Here is a 19,474-nt window from a genome sequence, read left to right as displayed (position 1 = left end):
CTATTTTATATTTCATTAAATTTACCATTGCCTTGTGTCAAGAGACCTCTCATCACTGTCTTTAAGGTCTAACTCCCACACTTGGGAATAGTAATTACTCTCCCTTTTTCAAAATGGTTAATTTTGCAATATGTTCAGGAAATACTCTGACAGTGACACCAAAATGTGGCAGTCCACACAGTGTCTTCTGAAATCTAGACCTGTGAGAGAAGGATAAAATACCAAGAAAACACCTCTTTAATGTTTGTTCTGAGAGAAAGGGATGGTGACATGGCTGTTAGGATTATTTGAGGAGTAGGATTTCTAAGGGAAGGGTAGTGGTTTTTTGTTTGTTCCCCCAGGTTTCAGGCATGGTTCAAACTTTATTTAGGGAAGTAGAATGGTATACCATTCACTCTTTGTGGATTTGCCTTAAAAATATGCATCATTAAAGAACCTACTTGATCATTTCTTTGAGTAGCTCCTCATCCTTGTATTGTGAGAAATAGCAAGTAGTCGTTACCTACTAACCTTCTCTACATCATTGAGTTTTTACAGTGTCACAGACGTAGAGCAGCAAGAATATGTGATTGATGTCATTACATCATCTTTAGATTGACTGGGAAGAGCCTATTTCACTTTATTCTGGGTGGCTATCTGTGGTGGCTGTATGAAGCGTTAATTCATTTTTCCATTCTCCCTCCCTGCTATCAGATTCATTAAAGCTTAAGCGCTTGCCCTGGTTGACAATAAACCCCAGGTATTTGTGAAAGAAGAGTGTGATAGAAATGGCTATTGCAAAAAAGGGATACTCATTAGATGACATAGTGTGAACATTTTTGGCTTGGTCTTTGTGTTTGTTTTGCAGCCTGCACTTCCTTGGGAATGCAGACATGGAGACATGCCGGTGCAGCCTGGGTGCCCAGGTTGCTGGCGGAAGGGCAGCCCCTGGCAGGCTGTACGCAGCAGCCAGCGCTCCCAGAAGAAGTTAGGAGGTAACTCGCGCACACGCCTACGCTGCTGGCTAGCCCTTGCCTGAAGACATCGGAATTAGGGCCCCAGGAGAAGAAAAACTTAATCTACGTTGTAAATGGCAGGTTGATGTAACTTCAGCCTGAGGTCATTATAACTTCAGCTGACGGGCTGATGGTGGTGTGCAACTCCAGCGATCTGCGCTGGTAGTGCGCTAGGTCGAGAGAAGGAGGTAGGAAAGCAAAACTACAACAGCTGATCTGTGGGAAAGTGTGTCTCTTTAAGCCCCTTAGGTTTTGTCCCTTTGCACAAAGGGGACGATGGCAGGCGTGAAGTGAGGTGAGACCTTGAAACATGCAGTAGAAAGGCAAAAGGACTGAGGAGGTATGTGGGATGAAGAGAGTATGATGTACGTGACCATACAACATGAAGAAGGCTCCATGAGAGGCGGCCAAAACCCCCTTCTTTCTGGTGTTCTCTGGATTAGGACAATTGAGATGGGGCTACAAGAAGGAGAATCAGCTCTTTTGGGGCACGGTTATCTGAGCTGAGCTACTCAAGCTGTGAGAGGGAAAGCCATCCCCCTTCTCCCCTCACATATTTTTATAACAACCACTCGTCTTAAGAGTAGAAGTCAACGTTTGAAAAGGTCTGTTTGAATGAGGGTGAAATTACACCTGCAAATCAGAAGACTAAGCATAGTGTGAGGAGGAAGTGATTTTTCATTTTGTGCACCTTCATCCCCACAAAAAAGGCACTTAAAAGAAAGATATTTAATAGTGAAATAAAGAAAAATGGAAAAAGGAGAAGAAATCCCACCTAATGACAAATCAGGGATCTTTAAAAAGTATTTTAACCAAATCTGGCATTACAGACACTTTAAATCACTAGTCATAAGTAGACCATCACTGTACTAAAATACTGGTATAATGAAACAACCATTTAAGTGCTTTTGGGTGTCTTTCTGTATCTTAACTGCCTTGAATTAATTAATTATTTTTTGTGAGACTTTTCGGAGAGTATGAATTGAGTTTTAGTATCACTGTGATACATCAAATTACTGAGATGTCCTCAATTTTTAATACCAAATGAGTAATTTTTAACTTGGAAATAAGAAAAGAGGTGAACAGGAATATAACTCTGTAGAGTAGGAATTTTTGCTTTAGTAATGAACTCTATTCACATATTATTAGGAAACTAATTTGTATCAATCAGTAAGAAATACACCATTGGAACAAACTTCAGCATTTTTTGCTTAGTAATTCATCTCTGACTTATGAGGAAGACTTTCTATAATGTATGAAAATATTAAAGAGTTAATTACAGTCTATAAAAAAAGCCTTGTGGGATGCATTGCATCATTCACATAAGACACATTGTTTTCTGTCCCTCAGTAAGTACTTTATTTGTTCAAAATGATCCCATGATATTAATTTCTGACTTGGCAAGAATGATATAGATCAACAGTTTGTACTAACATCTGGCTGCACAGTGCAGCTGAATCACTCGTGCGATAGCAGTAAGAGAAGAAAATGACATGCAAATATACATAATTTTAGGCTCAAGGGCCCAGTATTCTTGTGCAATGCTGGTTAAACAGACCGACAAAGCAGAGACAGTTTGAGATGTGTTAATATGGGAAAATGTAATTAGTTCCAAAATAAAAGTTACTGTAATTCAAGCAGTAGATACAAACTGAGGAAAATAGTGCTAGCCCTGTGTGCAATCAAATCATACTGTAAGGCTGATGATTTGATGAGTATTATAGAGTGGAAACAGAAGACATGAAGAGAAATTACAGAAGCAAATCCTTCACAAATAGAAGTATTATACATATCACAATGATATATATCAATGACAGAAACGCAGCTTTGTTGGTTACTGCAACTGTCCTATCAGCTGAGTCGCCAAGTTGCTTCTAAAGACTGGGGTAACATTTGATATCTATTCTTGAGGAGCATTTCATTTCTACCAGAAAGGTGTCTGAAGGGCAATTTAACCTTAAGTTAATAGAAAAGTAGGTACGCGTTAATTTCCCTATGCCACTAGGGAAATGTAGTTCTTTGGCTAAATACAAATTCCTCATCTCTCCTTCCCTGCTAACCATAATAAGGAAGAAGTTGAAACTGTTTTTCCTTGTCTGCCAATACTCAATGAAGAACAATTAATTTTCTTCTCTCTCAGTTATCACTTCATCCATCTTTCTTTCTCTCCCTCACTCCTTCTTGCACGTTCTGTTTCTCTCTCCCCTCTCTTCATCTGAATACACACATTCATTTTGTACTCATCCAACCAAGATACTCCTAAAGCTGTTTTTCCAGATGCCACACAGCCCAGTGTGTGGGTGCCTGGTAATAGAAGCCAGTGTCACGAAGAGATGGATGTATTTATTGGCTTTTTATATGAGACATGAACGGTCCACATAAAGTGCAGACTATCCTGATGTCTGTATCCTGATGGCCACGTGTACGGAACATCAGACAAAAAAACATTGCTGATGAGTCTGGGGCTGATTTTAAACTGGTGAGCTAGATCTTGGCCTCTGAGGTATCTCAGCGTGGTATCTTAAAATGGCAGGTAAGACAGAGGCATACTTTCACACGAAGGCTTACTTCCACTGTGTCCTCATTGCTTATGAGGACGGCATCTGAACTTGCTTTCAGAGCATTGCTTGTTCATTTATTCATGGTGAGTATTACAATTTCTGAAATATGTTGACTCTGTAATGCACTGGAAAGAGGGTTTTTCTGAGCCTGTAGCATGAGTCAGAAGTGCCTAGCTACTGACATTTAGTCACTTCATAATCTTTTCTTTTGTTGAACAGTATGAACAGTACAAACATGATTCTGCCTGCTCAGAACTGAAAAGGTTTATCCAACATAGAAGTGCTAGATTGCCAGAAGATTCTCCTATCTTCATAGACAGTATTCCTGGAAGGAGATGTCAGGAAAAAATCTGACAGCATTACAAGTTACAAAAATTACTTTGCATTACTTTAATATTGCCCCAAAGTAACCTGTTGTTGTATCAGCATATTTCCTCTAAATCTTTTATGCTGAATTTCATCTTCTAAACTCCTGTACTTTTTTTTTTCTTTTTTTTTCAATTTTGTCTTGATTTCTCTTTCTTCCATCAAATTCACACATCTATGGCCCAGAAGGGCCTTACCTATTTAAACAGATATGGGGATAAAATGCAATTTTGTTTCATGGAAGTCCCAAAGACGCATCCACCTTTTCCTGGTTTTGATCATCCTAACATCTTTATGAATAAAGAACCAACTTTCTTTCTCTCCTATACCCTGTAAGTGAGGATGAAGTCCATTAAAGATAATAGATTGATGATATCATGATATAATAATCAAATATCAATACATTCTTCTAGCCTAAAGCCTGCTTTACAAAATTCTCATTTCAGCGTCTGATGTCATGTGCATACCTGTAATACTAATAAAAATTATTTTATTGCGGAATTAATGTAAGGTGCAGACTAACAAACAGTCCTGGAAATACTTGAAAGAATAGCAGTAGGCCCAGCTTCAGGGAAGCAATTATTTACTGTGACTTTCCTTTCAACTTTTGTCATGTGTGATTTTCACAAGGTTTCTTTTATTACCCTGTGCAGTTGCCATAATAACAGCATGTCTGTTGTTGGAAACCTCAGGCTGTATTTGTCTCAGGCATGCCATGCAAGTAGGAAAATTGTATTTAAGCCTTGACATAGTATGGCATGACTTGGTTCATTTATCTGGATTCAGCCAGCTGAGGGTGGTTCAGCTTGTTACTCTGTTAGTATAAAATGTACTTCCTTGTCATTTTTGATGGATCATTAATTACGCCTGTCAGGTAGTAACAAAGGGTTTTGTGGTTTAAGTCCTGCAACAAGTTTTGTAAAATGTAGGGTTATTTCTGAGGTGTGGTGTGTGGAATAAAACTAAAATAAGGCTGGTTTTGGTTTGGTTTTATTCCTTTTGGCAACATTTCCAATGTTTGTCACTGTGTTTTAGTTGCCCTGTTGCTCACGTTTCATAAAATACTACCTATCATATGCGACAAGCTTAAATTGGGTTTGCTACATATAAATCGATGTCTTGGATATGAAATACTCTGATCCTGTTCATTTGCATTATCAAGGTGACGTTTCATATATTTCCTTAGAAAGAAAATTTTAGCTTTGAAATTGGAAAGTGAAGTGGACAGCATTGCTGCTTGATGAATTCTGAATTAATAGATAATTTCTAAATAAGATTCTTTTGCCTCTTCACAAAAGGAAACCATAAGGAATTTAAACAGAAAAAAGTGCAAAAATAATTCTTTCTAAATGCTATTTATTTCTTATATGACAAAGTGATGAAGAAAGGATGAATGATGGGAAATGACATTGCCAGAAGCAAATTAAAACACAGATGATAACATGAAGCGTATAAATATTATCCAAACTATTAGAATAGATAGAGGCAGTGTTCATCTATGTATTTCATTGCAATTGGGTTATGGCTTAGCTCAGTACATCTAGAAGATATTTGTACCCTGATGTGCAGATCCTTGTTTCTCATCTGGAAAGCTTTCCAAGTCAGAATTTTAGGACTTTTGGCAATTATGCAGAAATCTCAGATATGTCTGTTGTGGATGCACAGTGGTCTCCTGCAGCTCGGTACCTGAGACTCACGGCTTCTTTGTCATACAAAGCAGATGCTCGTATTTCTGCCCAGAAAATCTCAGGCAGAAATAAGCCAGGCCTAGGCAGCATTAATCTGAAATCTGGATATTCAACCCATGAACAGTCAAAAGTCTTCTTTAAGCCTAAAGCTCCTATAATGTTTGAGATCAGAGGATGGTGGGAGCTATACAGATGCAGATGTGTTTGCTTTCAAAATACATTGAATTTTATTACTTTCTGTATGAGAAACTTGGTTAGTGCTTTGCATACACAGAACCAGGTTCCTATTGCCTTACGCCCTAACTGTACTGCGTTACTTTGCACAGTGTAAGTTTTCTGCAGTTTCTGATAATGAGTCTTTTTTTTGTCATGGTATGAGTTGATTACTTAGAAATTGAGATTCATTAAATAACTGGTCAATTTTAAAAATCATCCTGAGTCCTCATTTAAAGCTTAACTGTTGAGAGCAGTTCTTTTTTCTAGAGCAGCTTTTTTTTATTTGCATGCACGGGTGAGACAGACATGCTTCAAATAGAGCATGAGTCTGGAGAATTTATTCCTAGGGTTTTAGAATCATATTGATTTTGTTTGTTTACTGATTTAAATCAATATCTTTTTCTTCAACTACTTTGGCATCAGTATTAACATTTCGTATGACTTTTGTCTCAGAGAAACGTTGGGGGAAAAACGAATCCAAAGCCCCAGTTTCATACAGATTTAATTCTTAGAAACTGCTATTAAAGGAATCTGTGAAAAGTTTTACATAATTTTGTTCCAATAATAAAGACTGGTAGGGTTGGTTTCCCCCTCCTCCCCCCTTTTTTCCCCCTCTAGTGTATAAGACCTCTGAAATTGAGGGAAGAAAAAACTTTTATGGTAGATATTCCTATCCTCTGAGACTAGTTATAAACTCCTCTGTCCTTCCTCTCTGATTTGATTCAGGATCTGATTGTTCTAAGATAAAAAACAATTTTGTTGCTATGTTTTCTTCATTGTAGTTGATCTTTGCTGTGCTCATACTACTCTGTCGGCCAGCAGTACTTTGGAAAAGAGGATCAAGCCCATGCACCTGTATTTTTTGCAGGAAATAATGAATCTGATCATTGCAAAGAAACAACTGGGGGTATGCTGGATGCCAGGGAACGAGCTAAAGAGTAAGAAAACAGTTACAGAGAATAGAAATTTTTTTATATTTGCTCCTAAATCTAGTGTTTAATCAGACCACTTGATGAAGAAAGTATAAACTGTTGAATTTCCATGAAATTCTGTGTTGATACTTTCTATCAAATAAAACCCAGCAGTTTGGCCCAGATCTACATTTTTTCCGAAATCTGTTGAATGATTTCACAGTTGAAAGCTGTTGGGTGTGGCAGTTTTTCTCCAGAAATGCTGTGGCATTCTGTGCTGGTCAGCTGAGGCGAGAACAGCTATCGGAAAAAGTGCTGCAGGGTGATAGCAAGCCACAAATAGTTTTCTAAAATACCTGTGACTGTGCTATACTGCACAAAAGAAAGATACCTTATTTATTTGTGTGAAAGCACAGAATTTTTCTCTGGCTTGACTAGAAAAGAACAGAAAGAAAGAGGCAACTGAAAGACCACAGAGAGAAGCAAACCCTACTGAGAGGGGAGAGCCGAGTCCTTCTTTTCTAAGAGGTGCATATGGTTATACACGTTACCGAGCCTGCCCACATTTTCTTGCGTAATCCTTCCCACCTCCTTGCATGACTTAACTCAGAATATAGTACAGGCAGGGTCAGTGAGGGTGAACCAAAACCTCCTGTCATGAGGCTAAAAGGTGACCTTGTTCTGCTGTGATGCCAAATATTTCATCTGAAATTTCAGCTGAGTCCTCCTGCAATATCCTTCAGTGTGAGCACAGATATTAAAATATTGGAGAAATAAAAGACAGTTTAAATAAGATAAATGTGATGATACAGAAGGCAGAATGGATGACAAATACAATCGAGGCTTCAAAAAATACTATGCATGCCATGCTAATCCCCCAGAATGCTTTCCTGGTTTGTTTATGGCAACTTTTTCTTTTTTATGAGTAAATTCTACTTTGGCACAGAAAGTATGCTAATCTGCTCCTCTTTCCATGTCTTTTAACAAGCACTTGCTCATGCTGCAAAATACAAACAGACAATAGGTTGGCTAGTGCTGAATGTGTGGACTTTGCATATATGATTTCAGCTTAGTGGCATGTAACAGCAAAGCCAGCACTGATTTTAATTTTTCCACTAAATCCTTACATTTCAGGATGACTACTGGGTTTCTTATGGATTGCTTCTTTCATTTGCAACAAATAAAAGGAAGAGGTTGTTGCTACATTATGATTTCAGATTTTCAAAATCAAGATGTCATATTTTTCCAGTAGAAGAACTTGGACATTGGAATCTGTTGAATTCAGAATAATCAAAAAGATACATTTCTTTGCCTACGAGAGAGAAATAATCTGAGATGAACTGTAGAGAGGCTGTTTCTATCATACAATCAGCAAATTAACACTGTTACTGGGCTTCACTCACTCTCAATTAAAAATGTGATTGGCATTGAAATTGCCAAGTTTATAGTGAAGACAAAGGGGAATATTTTTGCAAAGTCTGAAACATTAGCTTTAATCTTTTATGGTTTCTCATATCACTAAAAATTCTCCTCATCTGAAATGTTGACTTTAATGCTTTTTGTCTCTTTTTCAGCTAAAAAATGACTTGCTATTGTTTGCCCTGCAAAATATATACATCTATAAATCTTGAATGAGTGTGTTAGACCAAATAAGAAAGTTGCATTTAAAAATCTTTTTTTGGTATGTTTTTTTTTCTTTTTGAAAGAGAGAGTGAGAATGAATGTTTCTGAAATACCCCTTTCCCATTGAATTCAGGTTATTTGCATAAATAAACCTTCGATGCTTTTCCATGAATATGGGAAAATAAATAAATAAATAAAAATGTAAAAAAATTGTTTTGAAATTTGGGGTGCCCCACTACCACTCTCATTTTGGAAAGTTTTGTGCAGAGCCTAATTTTTTTCTGTCTCCCTTGATTGTTCCAGAGAAACTTAATGGTATCACAGCACTCAGAACACATAGATTCCACTGCCTTCCTGCAGGTAGCCTGCCTGTTGTTTTTTAATCTTTGTACGGCACTCTGGGGGCAGTGCCACAGCGATAAATGCTTTAACAATGCAGGTAGGTTAAATAGGTTTTGACATGGGCTTGTGCAAAAGGCAGTTCTAAAGGGCAAAAATAATACAGCGTTTAAGACCTTGCCATTGAGAAGCATATATATTCTCTCACACTGAAGACTGAAAGAGGAAAGAAGAAACCGATAGACAATATATTCTACAACAGTCCCACTGATTGCTGAATTCCCTTAATGGACAAAATAAACGTGATAAAACTGATCGTATATAGGCACTTAAATGGAGAGCTTTTCATGGCTGTAGAAAATGGTCTTGATTGCTATTTTCATCAGAGACGTGTATTTGGCCAGTTCTCATCATCCCTCAATTCACTACAATAAAGTTTGATACGGAAAGGAGTATAAGCTTCATATGTAAGTTTGATATAGAAGCTTCATATATCCATGATAATAAATACAAGCTTATATATAAACTTCAGTAATCAAAACCTCAAAGAGCTGCTGCATGGTAGTGAAGACCCTTAAACTTCTTTTCCTAGTTGAATCAGAGTGTTAACATTCTGTTTCTTGGCATGGTCAGAAGTGCCTCAGCTTGTTTGTGCGGGATGCCTTACTCCCATCAGGGTCTGTTAAGTAAACAACACGAGGTCATTTGATAGGTCTGGACTGTTCTACAGTTTTAGAGGTTTACCTGGTCAATAGGGTGTCACGCTGTTGGTTGTGTTAGGTGACACTGGCACTTCCTTTTCAGGCACTTGCTCAATAAACAGAACATTACCTAACGTTCAAGTTAGTTTTCTATCCAAGAAAATTCTAGCCAACGTATTTTCCATTTCAGGGGAGTACTTCAGTTGTGAGACTATTCAGGAGGACATTGTCAGTCTTGATAAAACTGTTCTATTTGGGAGGCAATAATCTCGTATTCCTTGGCTGCTGAAGATTTGGCTAACAAAATTTAGCCTGAGCAGGAGAAATTGCTGCTTTGGAGGTGGATATGTAGACATTAGGTTTTCCTGAATTGATTGTCTTTCCACTACAGACACATTAGACAGCTGTAACCAACAACCAGTTTGCAAAGTTCTTGAGCCTAAATGTTTTGTTTGAAATAAAAATGGATGTATGCGTGTTCTTAAGCTCTTTGTTGAACTGAGACATGAAAGGCTTGCCTAAAATTACAAGAAAAGTTTTATGCAGAATGAGAGAATGGGTCCATGTCACCTGAAACCTAAGTCATTGCCTTGACTGGAAGACTATGATTCCATGTCAGGCATGGACTTAAAAATAGTCAGGTGTATACTTAAAATTATTGGTGCACTCATACAATAAATATACATCATGAAAAATTCATCATTAAGAGGAAAGAATAAATACCGTGCAATCCACTAAAAACAAGAAATTGCAAAAAAGGAGGGATTAAATGTATCATTCAACCTGACACATACCAATCAACCCATACAGGGGTGGAAGTATGCTCCAGGGTGAAAGAGCTCATGTACACCTTGAAAGACTTAATACATCTCTCTGTTTCATGTTTCCTGTCCTGCGTACATCATCCTATTTGTAAAATAAACATCATACTTCAGAAAGGCTGTGTATTTTTCACATTCATCTACTCAGCACTGATATCCAGAAGAAACAAAAATCTACAACCAGTTATTATATTCAAATTTATCTGTATGTTGCATTCTTCTGTGAACTGTAATATCCTGGAATGCACATAATAATACTATTTTGGATCGCGGTTTGTTGATAAAATACATCTTTCTTTGTAATTGATAAGGATAAAGACTCCATTTCGGATTGTATAGTAGCCATTTTATGCCAGTCCCATGGTGCAAATATGCCCTAGAGCCATCTTTGCTTTGCTTAAATACGCACTTTATTTCAAGTGCTTTTTTGGCAATTAACAATGATTTTGTAGTTACTTGGCAGCAAACGGTAGAGTAATATTACATTATTTCACATCAGAGCATGTATGTATGATATATTAGAGCAAATAAACCAGCGCTTTGCTCTGTTAACAGACAACAGTAATAATTTTCTTCAAGTAAGGTGTAGCTATGCATATCTTCATCATAAAGACTTGCAGATATATAGTGTATGTGAAATACGTAGCTGTAAGTTATTTTTTCCTTATGTAATTATGGAGGAGGCAGAAGTACAACCTTATTGTCTAGCTCATGTGAACATTATTACTATTTCTAAGCCATTTTCACAATTTTGAATGATTTTTTGGCATTATATAATCATTATTCACAAAGGATATTGTCCTATTTTACTTTCTTAAGTCTTTAGAGAAAGATACTCTTTGTAAAGTTTATCTTTCAAACTGTGTTAACTTGTAAATAATTATGCTTTTATTATATTTTTTTTGAAAAACCTAAATGATTCTAGAGTAGTTGTATTGAAGTATTTGTCTAATGAACCTTGGAGGTGTTCCTCATGCAGAAGCCAAAATAAGTGAATTTCAGTGAGTGACATAAAAGCTTTGAAGAGGGTGAACGTAGGTGATTCAAGGCTCAGGTAATGGTCAGAGTAGCCTTTTACAACACTTACTTAGGAGCAGCCCATAGCAATGAAATATGCAGATAGATAAAACATATTCTTCAAGAGGTTTTTTTCTTGATCTTTTAAGAAATCAGGATAAACAGGAGCGTTTATAAAAGCACAATTTATATTAGGTGATCCAGCCACTGGTCTGAAATAGATGAGCTATGCATTAAGTAATGACTAATCACTCAGTCTTACCCTTGAGTCTACCAAACTATTGCTTTAGTGTCTGTTTTACATGTAATTTTATCCTATGTGCCTCAAAGGAGTTGAGTGCTTTGTTTTGTATGTTTTCTTATGGGTCATAGAAGGCATGCAACTTTATAGGACAGGAGTGCCGGTTTGTTTTGTTTATTTATTTACGCTTTCTTTTCTTACAGTGCTTCTGGTCACAATTTTGGTCAAATTGCCTTATTAAGAACTATATTGTACCTCTCTGGCTGCTCTAATAGTACAAATTCAGTGTAACCAAATAAGTATTCTGAGTGCAGAGCTTCAATCTGTTTCTTTTATACCTAAGGACAATTCAAGAATTACAGTACCTGTTCTATTTAAAAGAGGTTTAATCTTTCCTTTTTGTGGGACTGATTTTTTGTGCCAGCTTTCCAGTTCAGAATTAATTGTCAAAACCAAATGAAGTTTGAGGGAGCTTTTTTTGTGGGAGATAGATAGATTCATAAAAATCCACTTGTTAGAAACCACCACCTGCATGTGCAAATGTGGGGTGTGAGAAGTGTCAGAAGTACATAAAAGTTTGCTATCATTCAAAACCAGACTTTTGCATTCTGTTCTATTGCATTTCTGCTGGTTTACTGAATTGGCAGATTGTAATGTACAGAATCCCCACTCTGTCTCTTCCAGAAATATGACTGAAGGAGTGTACAGTAGAAAATATTTTATTTAGTTATGTACAGAATTTGTACATCATCATTGCATTGCTATGTTGTTTTCATTTAAATAATTGTAAAAAATCTATGAACTAGCATATGAAAAAATCCTACAATAGTCTTATTTAGGGAAGGTGCTAGAAAAGATTAAGATTCTCCTTTGATTGATGGAAAATTAAGCAGTACTTTGTGTTAATTTGCCATTTGAAATATGCACAGCTATCATAATAATAGCTATTTTGTAATGTATATGTACTGCAAATGTATGCATGACTTTATAGATTGCAGCTAACCCTACGAGGTGGGTTTAGGTCTGATGCATAACAGATAGGTGCGAGAGCCAATTGAAAAACTCATAAATAGCCAGAGCTAGATGACATCTCATGCACTCCTCCTCAAAGTCCTATTTTGTTTTGCAAAGATGAGTCATAGCTTTATTCACATTTTAGGGATGAAAACAACACTATTTGCTTCATCCTTTTGCACACTGATATCTGCTCAGGAAACCTGAACAGGTACATTCTGTTACTGTCCTTTTTCACTTTCTAAACATTCAAGGTTTATCAGTGCTCTTTTAAAAGTCAGCTTTATTCTGCAGGGGCCAATCACACATTTCCCCACAAAGGGCAAATGACAAATTCTGTGCATTCAAATTTCATTTCATAGGTACGACCACCTACATGCATTGTACCATCATCCGAGATGCACAGGCACAAAAATGCAACTTAGGTATGTTTTTCCATCATATGCTTCTTTTATCATGTAAACAGTGCAATAAATGTATGCAGCATTTTACAGACATAGTTTTTGAATCAGTAAATTATATGAGGGAGAAGAGAAAGAAACAACCCATGCTTTTTCTATACATGAAAGCCATACAGATTTTTTTGGAGTTAGGGCAGAGTTCATTTTACTCAACCTTTTGTCTCTTTCTTAGTATAAACATTTTGTTGACTGAAGAGATGAATCTCACCCTACATAACTTACAGAGGAAAAAAACCAAAACAAACCCCAAATTCCATGTTTAATATACAAGATGAAAAATATCATGAAAAGGGAATATTAATACTAAGGTTGAACAGAACACAGATTTTGTGCTTGAATAAAACAGATTAAAACAAATACAACGTCCCATTGGGATCACCTGGCAGTACATCCAGTAATATTTTGAGCCATACGTGGAATATTGAAAAGTGTGTTTGGAGAAACTGTAAAGAGAAAAAAAAGCCTACTTAAATCCAGTCATCCCAGAAGGTGGTTGTTGTTTCATCTGCAACTATTGACTGAGAAAGGATCTAGCTAAATGACAATTAGAAATACGGATTTGTAGTTCAAATCCGTCTGAGCCCCTTTGAAGTCAGTTGGGCTGTGTGTGAAAGTAAAAGTCTATGTATAGGAAGTCTATGCCTGGCCTATGCATACCTATGCATAGGTAGGATAACAGACTTCAGTAGAAATGACTAAAAGACATGTCTTTAAAGGTTTTAGAAAAACATATAAACTCCAGAGTTGGGTGTTTTTTACACAAAGAAAAGTATTATTGTCTTGAAGACTGAAAGAGTAATCTTCAGTGGACTACAACGCTCTTAGGCCATGAATCCCAGCATTGTATTGCTTTCTCAAGGAAAAACCTTGAGATTTACAAAACTCCGCTGCTGCTTCCTTGTCTTGTTACCAAGACAAAATGAATAGATATGTGGAGTGTGCTGTGCATGTTTTTACACATTATGAACAATTTTACATGTAGAAAGTTTGGCTAAACTGGTTTTATGTGTAAGTGGGCCTTCAGTGTAAATCATAAGAAAACAAGCAAATGTATGTATCTGCTTTTCACAAGGAAAAATACAACTCAATTTTTTGCCTCTGAGCTGATTAAACTTCTGTCCTGAAAGGGACAACAGAGTCATTGCTTAGATTGATGCGCTCATTGCCCTACATTCAATATAGCTTGCTCTTGATTTATTAAGCTTCCAGGTAAATATGATTTAACTAGTCTCTTCTGTGAATATTTTTACTGTGCCCTTTTGCTAATTGGAAGCATGCAAATACCACAGAGGTCTTTATATTTCTTGTCTCATTTGCTATATATTTATGTAAACTGTACTGCAGTTTCTATTGCAGCTATTATAGTGAAATTTTGAGGATTTGAAATATTTTGATCTAGATTCTCAATAATGAGAATAATGAGTGTTATGTTATCTCAGTTCACAGGAGAACAATCTGAAGTGTAAAACTTTTCTTGTGATGATACAGAAATGTAAAAGCTAATGCTTGTGATTCTGTTTACTTTGGTGTAGTTTTGGCAAAGAAGGGTTATGTAGAGCAAAGCACTTTGGTACATGGGAGAAGTTTTACAGTTAGTCCAGCATATATCAGAAGTGCAACTTGTTGTGAATTTAGCAGGTTACTTTTGAGCAATGAAGCAATGCTACCCCATGTTCTCTGTCAAAAATGAGTAGTTTACCAGCTAAACCAGAACTATTGCAATAGCAAGCTCATATTGCATAATTAGCAGGCTGCTGCAGTTCAGGACTTCGGTTTTCAGGTTTACTTTTTGGGTCTGCAACGCAGAAAGTGGCCTATTTGGATCATCCATTTGTAGTAAGAAAAGGAATTCCTCTTGTCTTAATGTTTGAAAGGAGCACTTTCGTAACAGGCTAAGATAGCTGGTAAGTTCTGGTCAAAAGGCTTGTGTTCCAGAAGGCTTGTGTTCCACACTGTAAATTGGGGAAATGGATGTTGTATAAGGTAAATGCATAGCGCTGGGATTAAATGGAAAGTCTATAATGGGAGATTCAAATATGGTAAATATGAAAAAAATATGGAAAAAAAAATTGGATTTCTAGATTCTTCAGAAATTCCTGATGTCAACATGAGAGGGGAGGAGTTTCAGAATGATGTAGCACTTCTCTTGCATCCTTCAGTGGTTGGTCATCTCTTCATCTCTTTGAGTGTATTGACAAGCACTAAACAACTTTTCAGTGCCGCTGTGCCAGAGCAGAACCACAGGCTTCATGCATGTATTGTAGACGTTCAATGGGGATTTAATAAAAGGCAGAATAAAAACGTTGCAAATGATACATGTATAAACAATATGATTTATATTAAACTCTTGATGAATTCTAAAGCCTGTTGCAAATTAGTTGAAGATTGTTTTAGCCGTAGCATTGTAGAACTAGTCTCTGAGAGGTACAGCAGTATGTTGTACTCTTTGGGTGTTATGTACTGTGTTAGGAAAAAGTGTCCTGCATAATAGGCAAGAGAGGTTTTTTTGATCTCCCCATGTCCAATTTCTCACAATGGGTGGAGGAGTACACATCAGAATTTGATTAAACCATCTTGGTCTTTAAAGTTGTTTTGTATACATATCGGCAGGTCACCTTATTAACACTTGGACAAAGTACATAGTAAGTTTGTAATTAAACATCCTCTTCCTTCCCATGGAAATCAAATACAATCATAACTTCTTCCTTCCCTGTATTTGTTTATGCTAAAACATTGCCATTGCCTAAATTATATTAGTTTTGGTACATACTTCAAATGAATCTTTTATCATCATGTTCCAGACTGGACAAATAATCATCATACATGTACTTATTTTATGTAGCACGATGCCATGATACCTGAGTAGATCTAAGTTGCCTCGATGGGATACTGAGCTAACACAGCTATTCAGCTCCTACTAGCCACGTTTAGCCATCATAGCATGAGTATCTGCATAGTACGACACTGTCCTGTGTAAATATATACCTCCCCATTTGTTTAGCTGTCTGCTCAAATTTACAGGCTATCAAACAAGAATAGAACTTTGTTTACAATCTTTTACCAGCATAAATATCAGCATAAGAAAGGCTGAAAGTTGAGTGTGCTGGACATACTGTCTACTTCAATGCTAAGTGATTAGAGATGCTACCTTCCCCTGCACAGTCCTCAAGGTGCTATTAAAATCTGATTTCTGTACTTAAGAAATGGCAAGTGCATCTTCAAGGATGGCCCCTGCATGGCCCCAAACACGAGCACTGTGTTAGCATATCTGCGTGACGATCTATCTGCCTGGAACTGGAGACGGTTGGAGTGAGGAACATACCTTGCTGTCATGTTTGGCTTTTTCAGACCCATGGGTATCACTGGTCATAAGATTAATAAAATGAAAATTAATGTCTCTGGCTTGAGAAAACTCTCAGGTAGACTATGTCTGCGAGAAAAATGTTGACATTTTTAGAATTCTTCCACTTTGTTTTATGAAGCCACACTGATTCAGTTCTAAAAACATTTTTTGTAAATGGATAAAAAGCTTTCACCTCTACTAAATTCTGTTAAGGCAGATGAAGTTCATTTGTTCATTCTTTCTTCTTTCGTTCTTTCTACTGACCTAATATGTTTTAGTAATTATGGAAGGACCCCTGGATTAATTATCTTTTGGCTATATTGTGCTTGGAATCAGTGGCTCACATTTTAACTTTCACTGGCAGAAAGAGCTCACACATCAAGCCTTTACAGGCACAGCTGTATTGACTGGATTTTGCAGTTTGAATTATCTGTATGTTTTTAATTTTATTTCATACAAGTAGATGGCTTACTTGCTCTACTCTCACACAGCTTTCAAAATCTACATTAACCAAAGAGCTTCTTACTTATGACCTAAATCCTGGGGAGTTTTTTAGACTGGATACCTACAACTGCAGAAACTCTTCTGGCTTTTCTAAGATACAATGGCTCCCAAGTAATTTCTTTTAAAAGCTATTTTCCTCACTGAAAGTTTTGGTGGTTCTGCCCATTTCCTTTTTGCCTTATTTATGTAATTTTCTATATAATACATAAGTTAACTGTAGCTTTGCTAATAGATAATTCATAATTCATTAGATTTCCCAGTTCAAACTTCTAAAAGTCTCTATGTCATCAGAAGTGTTCCTAACTTTTTCCATTTTACTAACAATACAGAAAATATTTCTTAAACTAGGAACAATTTCCAGACTGGCAGGAATAGATGAAATGTGAACCCCGTATGAGCTTTTGCTGTCTGGAGTTATTTTCCAGCCTTGGCTTGTTATGTGTTTCCAGTCATATGCTCTTAGGAACAGAATCCAGATCAGTTTACTTCCTATTACATAATCTAAGTAGTTGTCACTGAGACTTAAGCATTCGTAACTATTTCCACCCATGGGAGTCATGTGCTTCACGAAAATAGAAGAAAAATATTTTCCCAGTATGTGTGAGATGGTGCTTCCAGGCCAGGATTTAGGCAAGTGGTGGGACATAAACAGAAAGTACACTGGGCCATAATAGTGAAGTAGAGAAGACAGCCAGGGGCTGGATTCTAATCTCAAGAGCACAGAGTAACTGATAAAGTTTACAGAAATTAATGTCAGCAGAATTTGAATTGGAATCTATTGCATCTTCATAACGTCAAATATTAAGCTGGTAAATGGATGCGAATATTATCTTCAGCAATAAATGAATTAAACATTGCCACTTCCAAATTATGTTTATGTAAAAAGACATTAATTTTGATTTTGAGAACTTTAACTAATAGCACAGCCTAAGAATAGACTAGCTTTTCCCATCATTGATTTTTTTTTCTGCAGCTTAGTATTGAGAGAATGATATTAAAATGAATATCTGTTATTATTGATAATGGAAAATCTGCTGCTTTGCAAAGATTATGCTATTTATTTTTCAAGCAATGTGCAGCAGCTGTGCAGACAACTCCATTAACACTGACTTGAAACCTTAGTTCTTCCATTTATAAAATACTACAAATAAGTGAAAATATAACTCCCCATCTTCCAAACATCAGAACTCTTAAAAATATGTATCAAGCATACAGCTCCAAATTTACATGACTTTTGTTATTCCGGGTATTCTTCTTTTCTATAATATTCACTCAATGTGAATTTTAAAGATGAGTGTGCTAATGTACTGAAAAGGCTTACATTAACAAATATGGTTCAAAATTGGTCTACACAGAGTTAAAACAATAAGCTTATACAACAGGTTGTAAAGCTGGTAACTACCATAGTTAAATACGAGGGAGCAGTTCTAGAATTTAAAGGGTGGTACGAGTGGTTAAAAATGAATAAGTAGATCAATATTCTTGCAGTGTGGGGAGCCAACGCTTTGAGTTATAAAGGACAGGTTTAGCTGAGCTTATTAAAACTAGTTCTTTAATGGCACAACAAAGTTTTGGTTTGGGTTTTTTTGAAAGGTTGATTAGTATGATGGTTTATTTTTTTCCAGGTATGCAGAATTTTTCATCAACCTCAATCAACTTATTGTTAAAACTGGTTAATTCTTCAGACTGGATCACTGGCATTTTCAATTTAGCCATCAACATTTCATTTCAGTGAACTTCAATTTGGGTGGAGTGCCAGCCTCTTCAGGCTAGATTTTCTATTGACTGCTATTTTGAAGTAATTAAAACAGAATTGCAGTCACTTTGGTTGGAATTCATTTCACTTCACGTCTAGGCATTTAGTCATCCAGAGTAAGCCAGTCATTTAGGTTTCCCTTAAAATCAATGGAAAAAAGTAATAACAGAAGACATGACGAATGGAAGTCCAATCCATGACTGTCGTGAATACACATTATGGTTTCCCAGGAGAATGTGGCAGCACAACATGGGAGGTTAACCCCCCCCCCCCCCAAAAAAACCCCTCCAGTGAATTATAAATGCTGCATTGATATTAGTTTTGACAAATAATGTTAGCCATCTCACTAGTGACTCAGCAGCACTCAGAATCTGATTTCAATGATGTAACAATTCCAGTATAGTTTCAATGTAATTTTTTCAGATGGGGGTTGCAGTTCTGTAAAAACCTGACTTCAGTGACTGGCTTAGTAATAGCTTTTGGCCTCAGCCTCTGTTTAAACGGTGATGAAATAGGGCCTTAGTGCAAATGGGATTTTAATTACACTCTCACAGCATAATTTATACATTTTTGCTTTTTATAGGGCAATATCTTACAGGGCTCACTTCTGTCTCAGTAATCCTATTTGAGTCCTCAAACAGGAAGAAGGAATTACAAGACATGTGCCTTTATTCCAGTCTTCTTGGTAAAAGTGAATTAAAACTTTCATTATTCCCACAGCCATCAGGAACTCACATCTCTAATCATCCTTGTTTAACTCCGCAAACAGGTTTTGCTTTTACATCCAATTATGTGCTCAGCTGATGCTGTTACTACGGATCAGCCCATTACAATGCCAGACCCTAAGAAGAAAGAAAGTTATTGGGATTGTTAATTTATTTTTGTCTTGCAACACGTGCCTTTGCGTCCTTTCTGCT

General features: G+C 36.6%; 1 protein-coding gene across 1 annotated transcript in view; it reads left to right on the top strand.

The window, feature by feature from the left end:
• The window catches only part of SLC16A7 (solute carrier family 16 member 7), a 77,241-nt gene that overhangs the window by 23,251 nt on the left and 34,516 nt on the right, over window positions 1-19,474 (top strand). The gene's annotated exons all lie outside the window — the stretch shown is intronic.

Source organism: Harpia harpyja, chromosome 6, assembly GCF_026419915.1.
Source record: "Harpia harpyja isolate bHarHar1 chromosome 6, bHarHar1 primary haplotype, whole genome shotgun sequence".
NCBI lineage: Eukaryota > Metazoa > Chordata > Aves > Accipitriformes > Accipitridae > Harpia > Harpia harpyja.
Note: the sequence above shows the minus strand (reverse complement) of the source record. Positions and strands in the feature narration are given on the sequence as shown.